The 13775-nt window shown below is 36.9% G+C and overlaps 1 protein-coding gene across 27 annotated transcripts in view; it reads right to left on the bottom strand.

The window, feature by feature from the left end:
• The window catches only part of LOC131685168 (phosphatidylinositol 4-phosphate 5-kinase type-1 alpha), a 207268-nt gene that overhangs the window by 178370 nt on the left and 15123 nt on the right, over nucleotides 1-13775 (bottom strand). The window lies entirely within an intron of this gene.

The raw sequence follows: 13775 nt of genomic DNA, 5'->3' as shown, positions 1-13775 counted from the left end.
GATTTTGGGTTTAGGCGTTATTGAATTCTGATCGTCAAAATGGGAAAATTCTCCTACTACTATTCATACATGAGTTTCAAATTAGGAAATTTTCATCTCATTCGATGATCCGGGTTATGAAAGCGGAATTGGTTGCTGAAATTGTTGAACCCATCTGTTAGGATGGCACAAATTCTAGAATTCAATGGAATCGATTTAGAACTACTCGCAATACGATCTTCATTCACTATGCAAAATGTTGATTTGAAAGGTTGCACTATATTTTAGTACAAACAGGGAAAAATCAAGTTTTTTTACCAAGTCTCGTGTCGAAATGTTCGGATTCCATTTGAAACGAGCAACCAGCGCTGTCTCGGTTTGTTTGCACGTTTTACGTGCAGCTTTCATGCAACTCCTGACTTGTGATCTGTCATCCATTCCTGAAGCCTTTGGGTGACCTTTGAAATGGTCGAATGATGTATATTCATCAGTTTCCCCAGCGATGCGAAAACGAAGTATTTGGAATGTGGGTGTTCAAAATCCTTTCCCGAACGGTTTGCTGATTTTATTCCATCTTGGCCGGAATCCCACAGAAAACTGCACAACTGAGCATATGTAAACAATATACTCTACAGGGAAACTAGACAAAATTTAGTTAAGTTCGCGGTCAAGTATGAAAAAAGTTACGCAAGTTAGAAAACGTCGCCATGTATATCATCATGCTATAAGTAATAATCTGAAAATTTTCTATTTAAACGTGATTTCGTTGAATATCATTAGATTTTAAATAACCAGCCGAAGTGTAGTCACGACACTTCGGTTATGTCACACTAACTACCCACCCATACTTTTTTTTAAAAAAAACCAGCGGGCTTTTATATAATGCTCACATTTTAAGTCAATAATTACAACAGAACAAATGATAACAATACGTACTGTTGAATTATTCAACAATGTCGGGACGACTGCATCATCAATGTCAGCTAGGAATTCTTCGCATGTTGCAAACGCGGGGTTACCTTTGCAAATCAACACTGTGCCTTTTGTTCCATATTAAAATCAATAATATTGTTTAGTTGCATTATTAATTCATTCGATTGGCAGAAACTAGTCACGTAATCGATCTGTTCAGCGCTGGTAGCATCTAACGATACATTGGGATCAGTACACAACACACGTCACTGAATGTAATGAATTCGAATCGAATTCGATAAAGCACAAAAATGTATTTTTTCTCGGACTTCTTAATATTCACCCTGCTGAAGAAGTAGCATCTCAAGAAAGTGCATCTCTCTAGACGTAAAGTTGCAAGATTTTATCAAAGCATACCATTTTCAATTTCTGACCAGATTCATAATATTATAGGGAGTGATTTTAATGTGGTGTCAACGGCTTTCCTATAACCGTAATCTTGATCCATCTGAAACAATCTCAAATCAAATCGTAAACTTTCCGACAAATAACCACACCCCTATCGCCGATTCGCGTGTACGGTAAAGATTATGTTTGCTCGACTTGTAGCGATGTTGTTCTCTGGTGTACGCATCTCAGATAACACTAGCGTTTATAGAGCACATCGTGTTGGACGCCGCCGCACTGTGCTTCCGATACACACAAATCGTGGACAAAATTTCGAAAGCATTTTGAACTTTGTAGAGTTAGGATGGAAGAATAATAAAACAGCCAATATTGTCTACCAGCAATAACAACCGTTGCCTAGCAGCAACGCGCTAACAAAAGCAGGTGGCTTTTTCGGACATCATAACAAGCAGCCAACCATGGAGCCCAACAATTATGTTCAAGTACCAAGCGAAAATCAAACTTTACCTGGAAATATCATCCATTGATCATTGTAGGACGAAGATAACCGATGGGTAGCAAGTTATTGCGATACTTTGATTGAAATCGCCTTTAGTTATCGGAATGAAACCAAAGTTTTACATTATGCACTCCAAAACACGTATTTTTTAAGCCTACTTATCAGGTAAATAAAGGAGCTAAACGAATCTGAAAAACTAATGAACAATACAGAAAGCTAATTGTTTTTGTCGGAAATTGCTTACAATACTGTGCGTCATAATTTCTAATGTTTCAATGTATGTTTGCGAGTCTGTGAAACCCACTTGTGCTAAACCAAAGAGGACGCTTAAAAATTATCTTCAGAATTTTATTCTGCATCCTTCGAAGCGTTTTTTTTCCTGATAGCACAACAACTTTCCCAAATTGACACTGCTTGTAGCATTGCCAGTCTAAATATTTATTTATAAAATAATAGTTTGTTCTTTATGCCTAAAAATCCGTTTTATAAGAGGATATAAACATTTTATATATATATTTGTTACATTTTGCTTGGTCGCCAAGCACAATGAATTGTATTTTTGCTTATTTAGTAGAAATATTCCATTTGTACAGGTTATTATTGGAAATATTTAAGCTTCGTTGTAGTCAACTGCAAATGATTCGAAGGCTTTTACCTATAGCAGAGATGCTAGTATTATCACTGGAAAGTGACCTACCTCTAGGAGAGATGCTAGTATCACCACAGGAAAGTGTGTTTTTACGGTCACCCAATCAATTGTTGATGAATACCTTACAAACGAACAGCTCTCCTTTCATGAAATAAGTTTGCTGGCCAGCAAATTGGAAAAACAAATACGCTGCAGCAATAAAACTGATACCTAGATCGGTTTCAACTTCAATACCCAAACTCCCGATCACCTCGGTCTCAAAAGAGGACAACACGCGATGTTCGATTCTGCGATTTACCGCTATTGCGATTCCTCCACCGAATTCAACAACAACGCACGATTTCGCGGACGAGTATATTAATTAAATAAATATAAATGATTATTTAAAGTCATCATTGAACTTTAAAATCTTTACAATTTTGTTTGCAAATTCTCACCCAGTTTGAAATGTTTCAAACATGGAGATATATATTAGCAGTGCAGTAGTCAATTGAAACATTAATTGCTGCAAAAATTTTAGCTTCTCTTCTATAATCCTACCTAGATCGCATGGAGCAAATGACGCGTTGTTTGAATATGAGATTGGAGGCGTCGTAGTAATCAATAGTTTTGACGAACTACCTGCCCCATAAGTTTAAAGTGGCGTGCAATTATAGGATGGAGTGACCGAGATAGAATATCTTTGTATAGATTGAGATGTGTTTCTATTTTGAATCGGTAGAACACGCTTAATGATGTTTAGTGGAAAGTCACCTGATGAAGCAGGCATTTTTGTTCTTTACTGTTTTTGTGCGAAGTACGAGAAATTGTAAATTTTTCGCGGATTGGACATGCTGAGAAAGTGTGACCTAGTATAGGTTGTAGATCTCGCCAAATGCAACACAAGACCATGCTTGAAAAATGTTGTATACCCTAAAAATCTTGATTTATGGAAAAAAAACTATTTTTCGGGACTTTCGGCATTGCAAATATATCTACGCGGTCAATTTTCAATCGATTTTAAATTTTTGGGTGTTCTGGAATGAAGAAGAAATGAACTTTTTAACGGTATGCTATGTTATGTTCTTTTGTGGCTTTGGGTCAACAATATGAAGACATCCATAATTATGAAAATTACTCAACATTCTTCGGAAGAAGCTTCTTCGTTTTAATAAAATTTTAAAGAGCATTCAATTTTTCATCCAACGACCTATCTATCATCAAAATCGGTTAAAAAATGGCTGAGTTACTTTTTTTTTAATTAGAAACTTGCTCGCATGAACTCTTAAGGGGTTAGTGAGGTATTGTCTTGCACTATAAGATGCTATAATTATATCTTCCGGTATTTTTTTCCAATTTCAAGTTCACACACATACTTGTATACGTAATTGAGCAAAAAAATATTTTTTGAGAATTTTATATGAGACTGTCCCGCAAAAAGTTCATGCGAGTAAGCTTCCAATTTGAAAAAAAATTAATAACTCTGCTATTTTTCAACCAATTTCGATCATAAATGAGTCGTTAGATGCGGAATTAAATTTTCACCTTAAATTTCTATTTAAACAAAGACTCTTCCTAATAAAAATATAGAGCAATTTTCATATTTTTCATGTAAATATCGCAAAATAATGGGTACTTTCATATTGTTGTCCCAAAACCGCTTAGTACTTTAAAAAACTACAAAACAGCATACCGTTGGAAAGGTCATTTCTTCTTCTTTCTAAAACACTTCGAAAATTTCAAATCTGTTGAAAAATGACCGCGCTGAAAAACTTTTCATGCTGAAATTCCTGAAAAATGTTTTTTTGCTATAAATCAAGATTTTGAGGGTATAGTAAATTGATCAAACGTGGTTTTGTGTTGTATTTGACGAGATCTACTACATTTAATAGACCACTTTAAAAATACATTCTTTTTTTTTATTTTGTAGCACCGTGTTATCAATCTCATTTGGGTTAAAATAAATTAAATAAAACTGCTGGATAATTCCAAAACGCGGTGGTGTGATAATGTCGTTAGCTTTTGTCTTCATAAGAGTTACTTGTGAAGGAGTAAAGGAAAATAAATCTTCCAATTCATTGGATATTTCGTTTAAACTTTGACCTTGCGATAAGCTTTTCAAGACAGCCTTTTGCGTGGTCTTTCTGTCTTGATTTATATATATTTATATATAAAAAATTTATATAAATTCTCCGCGAGATAAAGAAGAAGACGTTTGTGGCCATTCAATCCATCCGCTGTAACTCGACATTCTCCTCTTTGACTAATCTGAAAAGAAGCTTTCACGTCCGGAAGGAACGTTAAAAGGTTCTGCAGCCGCAGATTATCACTGTAATCGGCGAAGAAGTTTTGACCACGTTCATAGATCAACTAACTTGGATCCCCGAATTTCTTCAATTAGTGCATAAACCAACTTAAAGTTAAGTCTGATGTTTTGTGTTCCGGATTCTCCTCGTCAGTACCTAACAGATGACTGGGTCGCTAGGAAGATACAGAAAACAACACACAACTTAAGTTCAAACGACTAGTCGGGACCGATATCCCGGTGGTATAGAAGTTCTGTTTTCCACTGACGAGGACAAAATTGAATCGAAACTTTTGTGGCTATCACGTCAATGTGACAATGTGGGTTATACTCCCTAAAGGAGCCAAATCTATGCAATTAATTCATAAATCAACTTAAATTTAAGTCTGATGTTTTGTGTTTCAGAGTTTGGTTTTAATGTCATTTTTTGGATTTAGTATCTACTTAGCGGCCCAGTCAGCTATTAGCTACTGACGAGGAGTTCAATTGTCCAATTCATTTCGTTCTGAAAGTACTGAAAGTAGGGGAGATGACCCAATAGTGGATGAACTATGCCAACGCATAAGCAATTTTAAAAGTAAACTAACTCAAATTTACTTATATATGGTATGTATTTGTATTTATTTGAAAGATTTTTCAATTCTACAGCTAAAAAAATCCATACATGTAAGTTAAACCTCTACTTTTTGCAAAATGTTTAAAAAAGGAAACGCTGTGTAAGACCCAATAGTTGTGATAGTGTTCCTATAGTTGGAAGTCTATGTTCCTATAGTTGTAATATATGTTTTCGCTCATCCACATGGGTTATTTCGTACCATTTTAACGAATATAATGATTCGAACATTAAACATTATCGAATTCTAATAGTATATTAGTATAAATAGTATAAACAATTATTAATGTATTTTCAGTTTTTGGTTTTACAGTAATGTGTTCGACAGGATACCCGGGTATCTTTTCATATTTCAATCCATGAAATTCCAGTGCTCTTCTCCAAGCTGGGGATTGGTATTTAGTGACATCTTAAAACATCCCCAAGCTTAGCGTTTTAGGGAATAAAATTTGATGATGTGGAAAACGGGGCCCTGAGCAGGGCTTCTAGATTTTTTACCCCGTAACAGGCCGACAACGGCACCCGGGTACTCAAAAACTGAACTGCTCATAACTGCGGCATTTTCTAACCCATTTTGACTCTTTTTGCTGTTTTGGATTCAGGAACCCATCTTCTTTTAGACTCTGTGAAAATGAACCGGATGAATTCATCTGGTTGTCGGGATTTCGGATGTTTCGGAGGAATGATCCGGTATTGGAATACCATTTGTACATTTCAATGGGATACTAGCAATATGGGTATCAAAATTCATGATTTGACCCCGAAACGGACATTCCTGAACAGGTTTTCGTGGGGCCGTGGGTTGCCGTTTGGATGTCAAAGTATTATATGGTCCCGTAACGATGAATAACAGATTTCTGAAACAATTGTAACAAATTTGATTTTTGGGTTTTAAAGGTTAAAGATGTTTTTGTGTTGTTGGTTAAAAATCATAAAGAGTAAAAATAATAAACGACAATTACAATTACGAATAATCAATTTAACAACTGGCTACTTGCGTACTTATTTCTATTTTTCCATCGAACGTAATTTTCGTTATTTATTGTCACTTTGAAATTGTCAACCTCGTTAAAATGACCCCAATCTATTGAATGTAAAAAAGATGTTACATATTCCCAAACTATGTATGTAGAGAATAGAATGAAACACAACTATCATATCAGTGGTAGCTGGACTGAGAGAGAAGAAACAAAGAAGAAAACATCTATCCGTACCAGTTTGGGATGAACGGAAATGGTAGTACAACTAATGCAACAGGTAACACAACTATACCAACATGGCAGGCTGGTTTGACCCAATAGTCGTGCTATACGTTTTTATGAGAACAAATAGACAAAGCTATTTTTTTTGATACTGGAAACTGCAGTTTAACTTATTTTATGCATATGTATACATATTCATGTTGCGTTTTGTTTTTACTTAGCTTTGCAGTTAGAAAAACAAAGCTATTACTATTACAACTATACCGACATGACCGTATTGGCCCAATAGTTGTAATACACGTTTTATGCGAAAAAATAGTCTAAACTATACCTTTTGATATTGAAAAGTACAGTTTAACTTAGTATTAGAATGCATATGTAAAAATACGCATGGTGGGTTATGTTTTCACTTAGTTATGGACTTAGAAAAACAACTGGCTCTACTATTACAACTATACCGACATGTTAGGTTACCCTGGCCCAATAGTTGTAATATACGTTTTGTGCGAAAGAATAGTCAAAACAATACTGTTTGATATAGGAAAGTACGGTTTAACTTCTTAGTAAAAAGTATATGTAAAAATATACACGATCGGTTTAGTTTTCACTTAGTTATACGCATAGAAAAAAAACTACTCCTGCTAGCGAAATGGTTAGCGCGCTACCGTCGTTATGTAGTCCGCAAAGAAAAAGCATTTTATGCAGATATTTGATACTATTACAGCACAAATTCTTGTGGTATTCTAAGTAAAATTAGAAATATGAAATTTTTAAACTGATATTTTTCCCTTAACGTTATTTAAAGGATAAAAAACAACCAATTTTCATCACTATCACAACTATTCCTGCTATCGCAACTATTGGGTCAGCTGCCCTAACTAAACAACTCAATGATTGCCTCTAAATATTTGACAAAGTAACGACTATGGAAAACGATTGATTAACTTTTATCATGAGTACATATCATGATAAAAGTTAGTCGAATCTCCTGGGTCAGGATATTCTTTTTTTTGATATCGCGTATCATTATCATGATTTCACTTGGTGGCAAACGTTTGACATTGAAAATGTCTTACTGAACTATATGGGGCTTAGTGTCATTCTAAAATCTAAAATCAAACGATGTCACGTATTTGCGACGCAATTTATTGATGGATTCCCGTCTTTTTACTGCCAAACAATTCGAATTGATTAATTTAATTAAATAATTCGAATTGCTATATAGTTTATGTATTTCAATAGTACAGTGTTGAAAAACCCCTAAAAATGAATAGATATCGGAAAACGTGAAAACTTCCATGCATTCGATAGCGACTAGGGACTCAATAAAATACTACGAGATTATAAATAGAGATGCCGCGTGTCCGTTTGAGTCAATCGATGCCTGCATTCCAAATGAGCAACATCACGACTATATCGTCCGGACAGTACAGTACGCGGTAGAGGCTATGGAATTTCTATGCAAGCCGCACACAGTTAAACCTCGAGTTGAAATTTTGTACACACGAAGATGGAAATGCGATAAGTTCGAGTCGTGTACACACAATGATTAGCAGTGTGGGTGGAAAGAAAATGTTAGTAGGGCAGGTTTGGATTGAGTTGAACACTTATGCTGGTGTATGCATTGTGTTGAAGGTGTTTTTTCGGCCATTTATAGGAACGCATGGTAATGAGACTACACACACGTTTCCTATTTCGAATATACGTGAAGCGGACTCGATTTGATTTGCGCGTACTGAGAAGCGTGGATTTGTTAAGTGGGTGAAGAGATTGAGTAATAGTAGCGTAGTTTCAGTTTTGATTTGTTTTCAAAATCTTGCAAAGCTAATATATAGCGATTCTTGATAGTTGGCTCAAAGGTAATATCATCTGATCACAAGAAAGCACTGATTGGTTTTTATTATTATCACAGGTTTTGAAGCATTAGTATTTTATAACAACCAAATTCCGAAGAGCGTATTCAGCAGCATGGTAAACCCGTGACTAAAGCAACAAATAAAATTGAAAATAATAACAGCGGATTGTTTTGGAAAGTTTGAGACTCCATTTTATAGAACAGAGGGTTGTTTGGGTGAAAACACAGAAATTTTCAAGGCGTCCACCACTTTTGTGCGAAGTGAGCGTACGGGACTATTCGGACCCTCTATTTCATCAACCACCGCTCAGCGGCTTGTGACTACGCACACGATTACATGCGCCACAGCAAAGAAAATACATGATGCGCAAATCGACAGCTGTTACTAACCAGGTTAGGTTTTTGTAACGCATTTTTTTTTCTTAAGCAGTTTCTCCAATAAATATTTCATAGGTAAACATAATTCTACTGTAAAAAAATTAACGGTCTGAATTGCCCCGTAGTGAGATTCGATTTAACCCTACATTTTAAAAGGATGGAAAAACGTAGAGTTCCGCAAATCGTCGCCTAGCGCTGTCATGGAGTGGTGCAAATGAAATTGAATGGCACCAAAATGTAGATGAGGTTTCAAACTAACAATTAGAACCTATGGCCGATAAATTCTTTCACATCTATCTACCTAAAAGGGCGATTTGCTTAGGTAGGTTCGAACAGCCCCGGCCCCTGTTATTTGTTTAGCCATCAATCGATTAAAAAAGGAAGATTGTTTAATATTGAAAATTTTATTGGAAATTGAAGTTTCATATTTCATGGAAGAACGAGCACGGGCTTCCTCATCACAGTCCTCAGTATGGGTTGCTAAATGGATCAGCCCAATCATGTATTTTTTTCAGTTGATCGATTAATAGTAAAACAATCCCACTCGATGCGACTAATCAATGTTGGCATTTCTTATATAAACAAGCCCAAGGAATCAAATGCACTCAGTCAAAATGACCGCAAGAGACATTTTAAACCACTTTACCCTTATTTTTTCAATAACTCACACTTTCAGTTTAACATTGCTCGACATCGCGGAAGAAGGCTGAATATGGCTGATGCAAAGTAGTATTTCTCCGATAGTGGTGTTATCTCTCTGGCGTCGGTAATAGGCACTCAGTGCGGGCAAAAATTGAAAGAATATAAATTTGAATGAATAACGCTTCTAACACCACTGCTTCCTATAATTCCAGTATGTAGCTAGCTCTGGCTCTTCTTAGGCTGAATGCGGTTGATAAAAAATCTGGACTTCTTTACACAAGCGGCACTACATTTGATCCTCCGCATTCAAATTTAACTGCAAACTTTAGTTATGAAAATACTTGGGGAAAACAGGTTCCTAAAGAAAGAAGTAGGATTTGAATGTTTCGTGCTCCACTCGTCAGTAACTGACACAAACTTGCTATCAGTTAGACGATATACCCAAACAAACACTAAATTGGCATCAGTTAGACTCGGTACCAGCCAGCTGCTTTAGGCGTTCACCCATGTTGTGTGAACTGTTTGGATTTAATGCTTAACTGATGCCAATTTGGTGTTTGCTTAGATATATCGTCTAACTGACAGCAAGTTGATGTCAGCTACTGACGAGTGGCGCACGAAATATTCAAATCCTACTTCTTTAGGTTAGGTTTTGTGCCCTTAAGCGCAAAATAAACATCTATTTTTTCCTTTAGGAAAAAGAAAGATTGCATACAGGTTCATGCAGTTCATGCGGTCATTCTAACTACCAGTTATCGATTCCCTGGACATTTTACAACAGAGAAACTACTTTTGATCAGCTGCATTCAAATAGATTCTTAGATGGAGAGCCAGGTTTAACTCTAAACTTGAGTAATAGGAAGAATGAGGGTAAAAAGGATTCGTTCGTTTCGTGTGATTCTGTATTCCCTGGCCTTTCTTAGATTTATCGAATAGTTAGGGTAAAACTGGTCCACGAGTTTTGTGTCGAAATCAGTTTCTTGAAGTTTTTAGCATAATAAATGATCGTTTTGGTAAACCGCATTCAGCTTTCTTTCAAGTTATAGTTTCAGTATTGAAAATAGGATCAAACAAAATGGCGAATTGGAGTAATAATGCACAATTCGGCAACTTTAAACACCTGCAACTGATTTCCCTGATTTTTCTTTTGACGTTAAAAATGTCTTATTCCACAATCTGGGGCTAGGTGTCATTCTAAAATCTAAAATATTTCCTTTGTAACGAAACTATGTAAGGCTTGCACGCTTATAACTACACTATTACTAGATATTAATCATTTATACACCAGTCGATTCAGAAACGGCTAACTCAAATATTATGTGCAAGAAAACTAGTCCACGAAAAAAGGGAAAATTACTATTCATCAAAGAGGTTATAAATAAAGGTGCCCGCGTGTTTGTTTGAATAATTTGTTGCTCGCATGCCAAACGAGCAACATCATGGCTATAGCGTCCGAATGGTACAATACTCATTAGACGCTATGGATTTTCGGCCGTGGTGGTATTAACTCGCACACAGTTGAGCCGTGTACGCGATTATCCGGTGTCAGTACCAGGTGCGAATCGTGTTCACACAATGATTTGCAAAATGGGTGGGTTTTGGATTGAATTCAACGCTGCAGGGCGCAACTTGGTGCGCTGCTTGTGGGTTTGCATTGGCACAAATTAAATTATTTTTATTTGTGTGTGCATTGGGCTAACGATACGGGGAGAATCGCCATGCCAAAATGCTTGTGGCAGTTTGTACGTACGTATGGTAACGATACTATTGGCACACGTTTATACTTCGGATTTACGTCAGGGTTACAATATTCACAGATTTTTCTGTAATGTCACAGATTTTTTTACAATTTTTGATCACAGGTTCCTTTTCACAGATGACAGATTTTTGGCATTTTGATAAAAATTTTACAGATTTTCACAAATTATTGGAAAAATTGTTATTTTTCACAGATTTTTTGGAAATTTATCACAGATTTTTTGTCCTGTTTTAGTCATCACAGATGGTAAAAAGATTTTCTGGCAGAAATACAGATTTCAATGTGGCATCCCTGATATACGTGACGCATTTTTATCACTAAGGCATCTGACAACATGCTTCAGTAGGTATTTCGAAAGCACAGGCGGACTCAACTGGGTTTGTACCTTTATTAAATAATTTCATTTGTTAAGCCATTAATCGATAGTGTTGATGGATCAAAATTCATACTCTTTAAAATGCTACATTTTTAATGTCACCGTGGTCGTGTCATGTACGGATCACTTTAATTTTTGTTTCAAGATATTTTTATTCACGAAAACTGCAAAGGATTCGTTTCCTTGCGGAGACATATCCAAGTAAGGTAAACTAAACTCTAAAATCAAAGCTGTAAGAATCGTTAATCAAAATTGCAGAGTTTTGTCCAACAGAAATTCCACTGTACATCGCCGCTACACCCCAACCGGGAGAAAATATCTCTTATCACATCGGCAATGCGCTACAATATTATGCGACTGGTTCTGCTCGGTTGAGAGCTGCACAAACACCAGCCGCTGCACACAATATTAGCTTTCGATCGCAAACCACTATAGCAATACCAGGGGTCTATGCAAAACTGGCCCGTAGCTGATAATAGCTTCGATGAACCTTGCCCTACGGTAGACGGAAGTTTAATGAACTGACGTAGATTAATTCTGTAGAAGAAACAAACCATTGGATGGGTACGTAAATTTTTTATTAAATTGCGAACACGCTTACTGATTCTTAAGTGTGTTTCGATTTTTTTTAATCAACATCAACAATCGGAATTTGTTTGCATAAATTTCACTTAAATAACTTTTTCCCTGCGTAGGAGTAGGAAAAGGACTATAAACTCAACAATGCTCGTCCAGCAACAGTTACTGCCTAGTGGCCGCCGCTCAGCAGGTATAGAGCACAAGTTTCGACTCATTAGCTTGTTTACCGGCATAATATCGCGCACACATCTCGTCAGAATACCGAACTAGGCACCGAGAAGCAAAGAATTTAGCACGAGCCGACGGCAAATGCATCTGGGTATCAGCCGGCTGCCTGATGAACGATGTTGCTCATTTGCTTGAATTATGACCGGATCATAAATTACGGTCGTTCGTTGGCTACCGACAAGCGTGTAACGACTGTTTACTAAAAATCAACCCTTTCCCCCTTACTATACCCCCACACATCGACGGTTTCTATTCTGAACTCGGTGAAAACCACTGTTACAGCAGTGTTAAATGATCAAAAAAGTATGTTAATTAATGGAAACCCGCCAGTTGATACTGGTTCTCGATTCCCTAGCGGTACATAACTGTTGTACTGATGCTTAGCTGATCCCGGCAAAGGTTATTACAGAAGGCAGTGTGAGAGTACAACCTGTGTTACCTTCAAGCACGACCGGGTTCCAGAATTAGCAAATAATATCCCTGATTGATTGGGTTTGTGTACAATTTTTGACAGCAGCTGATAAGTAGGTAATACAAGTTCCTAGGTGCCAATGAAAAAAAAAATAACACAGTCAAACATTGGTGTGCGCCGAGACATGCACGCAATATGAGTCGTTAGCATACCGTAGACCACTAATGAATAACCAACCAATGACACATATTTTGCGACTTTCTTTTCAGTTAAATTCGTCAAAAAACGGACCGAAATTAACATTTGGGATTTCCGTAGTGGAATCAGACGTGGAATAGGGTGGTTGTTGGCAATTCCCTGGCTTACTAGTACAGGACGTCAATGTAGAAGGTTCCTAATCTACCAAGGAACCATAGCACCAATAATTTGCTTGGTAAAATTCCACAGAAATTGAAATACCTGTACACAGTGGTTAATTTTTTCAAGATTGCGATTATTTCAATAATTGGAGCCGCCCTACCAATCATTGCAAACAGGTACGTACCCAAAAGAGAATTCCTCCACTATGCCACGTGAAATGGCTTCTAATGACTCACGGCTCGAGCCGCACAAAAAATTTGAATGGCGAGAGATAGAGAGAGACAAATATTAAAGCTCGCGACTTCATTTTAGGACGGACACACACACATGTACCTTGCACCAACCACCAACAACGCGTTCCATGGGTCGTTGATTCATAACTATTAGCGATGTCTGCAGACTAACCCACGAATGAAGGAGTTAGCTTTTCACTGTTAGCCACGGAGGAAAGAAAGTGCCCGCCATAGGATAAACTGCATCACGACTGACGCGCAGACCAGCGAACAATAACAATACCAAACCAAACAAAAAACAAATATTGCAAACCACCTTGGGTCAGCTGTCTCAAGTTCGAACTCACTCGGCCATCCGTAGAAGGTTATCACACTGCGCTGTTGGGATGTTGCGGCTCAATTAGGAA

Source organism: Topomyia yanbarensis, chromosome 2, assembly GCF_030247195.1.
Source record: "Topomyia yanbarensis strain Yona2022 chromosome 2, ASM3024719v1, whole genome shotgun sequence".
Taxonomy (NCBI): domain Eukaryota; kingdom Metazoa; phylum Arthropoda; class Insecta; order Diptera; family Culicidae; genus Topomyia; species Topomyia yanbarensis.
This window is presented reverse-complemented; position numbering and strand designations above follow the sequence as displayed.